Genomic DNA, 6,000 nt, shown 5'->3' on the forward strand with positions numbered 1-6,000 from the left:
TTTTACTGGTTTCTGCCCTTGTTCTTTTCTTTCTAAAAAAACAAAATGTATTTTTCGTTTGGTACCATAGTGTGAGATGCTGGGAACAATGACTATAAAACATGCTATGGCACATATATTTATAGTCTGTTTATGTAGAAACAAATGTAATATATTAAAATCTTATATATAATGAACTTCATACTATTCACATTTTGGATCAGTATTATGTAGCATAACAAAGGTCATAATGCTTTCAGCAATTGATGCCATTTTATTAAAAAAAAATTGAAAACTTGAAGGAATCCCCTTGCAAAGTTGCATTACTGTACCTATCATTTCTAAAATGGACAAAGGGGAATCCAACATAATTTCCATGTGGTTGTTTTTCATTTTTACTTGTTCCCTTATTCTTCTTATAAAGGATATTTTCATAAAATGTTTATATACTTGATAAATCAATAAATGTATTCTTAGTAAAAAATATAATGGTATAATATGATCATAACTATTTGAGGGTAAATAATTCTGGCTTGAGGTATAATTGCTTCTCTCCCTCCTCTTCTTTGTGACCCAAATAATTCTCTCTCTCTCTCTCTCTCTCTCTCTCTCTCTCTCCTTACATTCCAAGCACTTTTGAGATTCTTTTATTTTTTAATTAAAGTTTATTGGGGTGACATGGTTCGTAAAGTTACATAGGTTTCAGGTGTACAATTCTGTAATGCCTCATGGACTGAGACATACATGATAAGTAGTCTAACGGTATTTGTGGTCCTTCAGTGAACACCACGCCTGTTAGACTAGCCAACCATAAAAATCAGAGGATGATTTTTAAGGGGGGTGGGGGGGTGGGAGATGAGGGTAAGGGGGACCGAATATATGGTGATGGAAGGAGAACTGACTCTGGGTGGTGAACACACAACATGATATATACATGATGTAATACAGAATTGTACACCTGAAATCTATGTAACTTTACTAACAATTGTCACCCCAATAAATTTAATTAAAAATAAAAAATCAGAGGATGAGAGATGCTGAGACAGGTGTGTAGGGAAGTATGGCACATACTGATCATTTCCTATGTTTCACTCTATACTTGTAGTGTCAGAACATCAGATCCAGTGATGCCATTTTCAATCATTACTTTTGCCTGAATTCAGTGAGTAGAGTTATCTAACACATCATTGGCACAAATGAGTAGCCCTACTCTTAGTGGTATTTTTTAATATAAGATTTTGAAATGTTTATATAATCAAATAGCCTATCCCTTTTTAATGGTTTCTAGGTTTTTAAATCTTACCAAGGAAGATCTTCCCAGTTCTAAAATAATCCAAAATTCTAAATTTTATTCTTTTCTATTTTATTACATTTAAATCCATTTGGGATTTATTTTCATATATGGAGTGAGGTGGGGGTCTACTTTGTTTTCTTCAAACAGCTGTCATCGTGGCCTCACCATTTATTAAATATACCTCTGTATCCCATGTTTGGGAAAATATACATTGTATCATTTTTTAAGCTCTATCATCTCACTGAGATGTTCTGTACAACTTTATGAGGAGAAGAGGGTGGCTCTGGGTGTGTGTGGTGCCTGGTGACAGCATTTACAGATTGGGCCATTGGCTGGATTAGTGGATTAGGGTTTTCTGACAGGTGTTGTTAAATTTAGGTCAGGTCTGGCCTCTGCTTTCCTAGACACTCTTGTCTAATAAATGAATGGAAGAAGAGTCTGGGTTATTCAAGATGGAGAAGACCTCAGAGAACATTTTCTCATAAATTTCTTCATTTTAGGAAAAAGATTATGTTTCTCATAAGTGGCCCCTGGCACTGTTTCCAATGCCAGGAATTTGGATTCAGTTGAAACTTCGCACTTTATAAAGAAATACTTCCTCAGGCAGAATGATTAGGAGGTGAGGTTTGGCCCTCTCCTTCCTCTCTCTTCTGTCTTCCACACCCCTTGTTCTTAGCCCCTTTTCTCTCCTCATTTGCCCCTGTATTGAAGAGAACTTTGTGGCTTTTTAAAGGGTTTCCTGCATGGTCTTATTTTCAAAGCTTTAATTGGAGGCATTTGTTGTGTTTTAGATGAGGCCACACTGTCTCCCCTTGCCTCCTGCCCTCCCTCCTTCTTTCCTTTTACTTGGTTTGTTTTTTTCCTTCATCTCAAACTCCTCTATCCCTTCACCTTCTGTTTCTCTCTTTCCACTATATTTCTATTCCTCTGCCCATCATGCACGCCCGCTCCCACCCTCACCCCCAGCCTTTCTCCTCGACCACATCAACAGGAAAGATGAGAGTTGTCGGAGGTTTAAGTTCATTACCCCTGGACTAGGTTTTCCTATTAACGCACATTCCTTTGTCCTCTTCAATGAAAGGAAAGAAGAAAAGTAAAAATCTCAAACCCACAACTTTGTAGTTAACCCAGTTTTCCTGTCTCCCCTGGCATGGCTTTCTGCCTCTCACCCAGCTATTTATCACCAAGGTGATAAAATGTAGGCAAACCCAGAAAACGAAAGCCTTTGCTTTTCATACACATCGTTCCACATTTGCATGCCCTTTCCCCTTAGTGGCAGTAGTCATGCCATGTCCATGCTTTCCCAGGAATGTAGTGAGCGGAGCTCAAAGGGGTTACTGATCATTTTTATAAAATTGCAATTTCTAAATGAGTCTGTTCCATGTAAGGGCTTAGACCTAAGTGAAAATCTGGGCAGTCTTTATGAAAGCAATTTTAATTCCAATTTTTTTGGGAAAAGTTACCAGATACACTTAGGTGATAAAGACATGAGAAAGTTAAAATAAAGTCATTTACTCTGGTTTTGAAGGGAGAGAAATAGAGAAATCTTGGAGGAGCAACCTACAGAGAAATTTAACAGCGAAGTTGACCTGCAGTTCTGTAGCTCAGGACAGACCAGCCCCAGCAGAGGTCTGACTCAAAGATAAGGGCTCTGAGTTAAGGAAAAAGTATTCTGAGGAAGACTACTGATAAGACGAGTATCATAGTAAACTGATTGAAACCAAGTAAATGTTAGTGAGAAGACCTCTAATTGTACCTTAGATTTTACTTTCTTTACAACACATGACCTTTATATAACTTCTTGACATCTATAAAACAACATCAAATTCACTAACGTCACTAATTTTTTTTGTTTAGAAATAAAAGAACAAAAATATATGGTTTAGTTTTTTGTTGTTGTTGCTTTTAATTTTAGCTTCATCTGTTGTTTATTCCAAGAACTTCAGAACCTACGATTGGTGTACTTATCAATAGCTGGTGACAGTGTACCCTCAGCTTATCTGATGCTCTAAACTTTTAGATACATTGCAATAGAAAAATGTCAGGGAATAAGAAAACGGGACTTTGCTCTAGTTTTGATCCGTGCTTTGTTCTGTTTGTCCTCTCCCTTCCTCAGGAAGGAGCATTTTGGGGTAATAAATTCAGGAAAGTTGGGTTGAGTTCTTTGGTTAAAGGTACTCTCACTGCCTGACTCTGAGCCCATGTGTGGCTCACAGGATATGGGGCATGGAATGACTCATCAGGAGACCTCTGAGCTACCGTTACCAGGAGAGGTTTAATGAGAGCCCAGTACTATGCTGCGTGGGTGATTGCTTTAAGCTGAAATGACTTATCCTGACAAAGGGGATTGAAAACATTCCATTCATTGCCACAGAGAGAGCATAAATGCAAATGAAAACCCAGATGCAAAGTAGGGAATTCAAGCTAGATATATGATGACCAAAACCATCTCACATTCATTCCCCAGGTTAACAAGAAAATTGGCAGACAATATCCTGCAGCATATATTGCAGAAAAGCAAGGCCTTCCATAGAAGTACCAAAGATTCAGCCCTTCATACTAAACTTTAAGCGAGTTATACTTTATTTCTTTGTGTGTTTATATTTAACTGTGCTTATAAAACACTTACAATGTGCCAGATACTCTTTTTAAAAGTTTACTAATATTAAGTTTACTAATATTAAGATTACTAATATAAGTCAGTTAATTAATAGGAACCCTAACGCAAGATGTAGTCTTCGCACTGTAGATCAGGTGACCAGCCAGAGTAAGGTACACAGAAGGATCCTCACTGATGGCTTTCGTGAGTATTTGTTAGGCATTTACTGTGTACCAGGCACCTTAGCAGGCAGTGGTCAAGACTATTTCCTTAGCTGCATGGGTTAAGGGTTAGCAACAGAACCACAGAGAGAAGGAACTCCAATCTTATTACACAATTGTCTAAGTATCTGTATGGTCTCACCTTAACAAATTGAGCATAGTTCTCATCATTGGCTCATTCTTTATTCGGTTTTTCTTGAATACAGATCTGAGTTCAAGAACCCTGCTAGGTATTGTCATACATAGATTCCACCATGGGGGCACTCAACCTAAATTTAGAGTCAGGATGCTCATGGGAACAACCAGATAAGAAGCCATCTTACAGAAGGTGGAGGAAATTAGACTTCTTTTTGTCTGGTTTGCCTCATGTTGCAAAATTTGCATTTCCCTTGTAAAACGAGATGAGATTCTGATAGTGCTCCGAAGAATTCTATATTGGCAGGCATTGCGTGGCAACACAGAAGGAACCTTTGATTTTAACATAAGTAACATTGTGTTGTCCATTATATTAGGTTGATGCAAAAGTAATTGGGTTTTAGCAATTATTTTTAACACTTTAAACAACAATTACTTTTGCACCAACCTAATACTGTTCTACATTTTAAACTTTTCCAGCGGATTCAAATCCAAAGTACAGAAAGAATAAATTCCATCATTGTCATTAGTTTTACTAGGAATTTTGCAGTAGGGATTGGTTTATATAACGACTTCTCCTTGGTCATCTTAAAACAACAGGTAACACGCAACATTGCATAAATACAACTGTTTCACAAATCAAAGTACGCTCCTGAATAAACCACCTTGAGAATCTTTTAAGCAGCCTGTACTTGAAGTCAACAGAAATGAATTTTCTTTTAGTTAAACATCGTGGATAAATCATGATATACTGCTGTGCTTTCCCCCCATCCCCTGTCTAATATAGTTGGCAAATTGCCTTGAGGACCTGTCATAAAGTGAGAGAAACATCTTCATTTTTTTCTTATCACCTTATTCATCAGTGAATTTCAGTGTTCTGCCCAGCTTTTATTCTTATAGTCTTTTGTACTTGAGGAGAGCTGATTGCTTCTTTGACTGAGGGGCAAGATGAGAGAATGTCATGCCAGAAACCATTCCTGGGTCAGATCTTCCAGAATTAATTAATAATTTTCACTTAAAATAAGTACCAATGAGTATTAATTTTGGATGACATATATTAGAGCAACTTTAATCATGACACATTAGGGTTTTTAGATAAATATACATTGTGGATTTAACTTTCATTAGGTTTATCTACTTCATGGTGATAGACATTTCAAGTAGCTCTGTAGTCACTCAGACCTGACCAGCTTGAAGGGCAGAAAACCACCATTGATCATCTACCATATGCCAGGCATTGAGCTATGCACGTCTCATATATTATCTCATTAAATTGGAGATAATAAATGAGGAGTGCGTAGTTCAGTATGGAACTTACTGCTCTCCCTGGTCCATTAAATTTAAAGACTTATTGTGCGGACAGAGTCCCAGAGAGCAGTTTCCAGGCTCTCGGTCTCCCATGGAAAGGTGATGGATTGGGGAGTAGATGGCCATCAGCTGTAACCGGTTAGCCATTAGCCACTAATATAACTGCTGTGGCTACGCTGGCAAATTGGTTGGTGGGCAGAGAAGTGGACGGCAGATTGCGGATCATGCAGCTCCTGCTTCCTGTGTCTCCAACCCAGCCACCAGCGAGAATATAGAGGTATGAACCCCTATCTATGGCTCTGTGGGTGTTCCTTTTTGGCCTCACCATGTCCTGCGTTCTTGTGCAGGGAGCGGGAACAGAGGCCCTGCATGACACTCATATAAGGATGTGCATAGCATGAGGAACAAAGTGCTGGAAGACATGCACCTACCGTGTTGCCCCAAAAATAAGACCTAACTGGAAA

The sequence above is a fragment of the Rhinolophus sinicus genome, linkage group LG02, assembly GCF_036562045.2.
Source record: "Rhinolophus sinicus isolate RSC01 linkage group LG02, ASM3656204v1, whole genome shotgun sequence".
Lineage (NCBI taxonomy): Eukaryota > Metazoa > Chordata > Mammalia > Chiroptera > Rhinolophidae > Rhinolophus > Rhinolophus sinicus.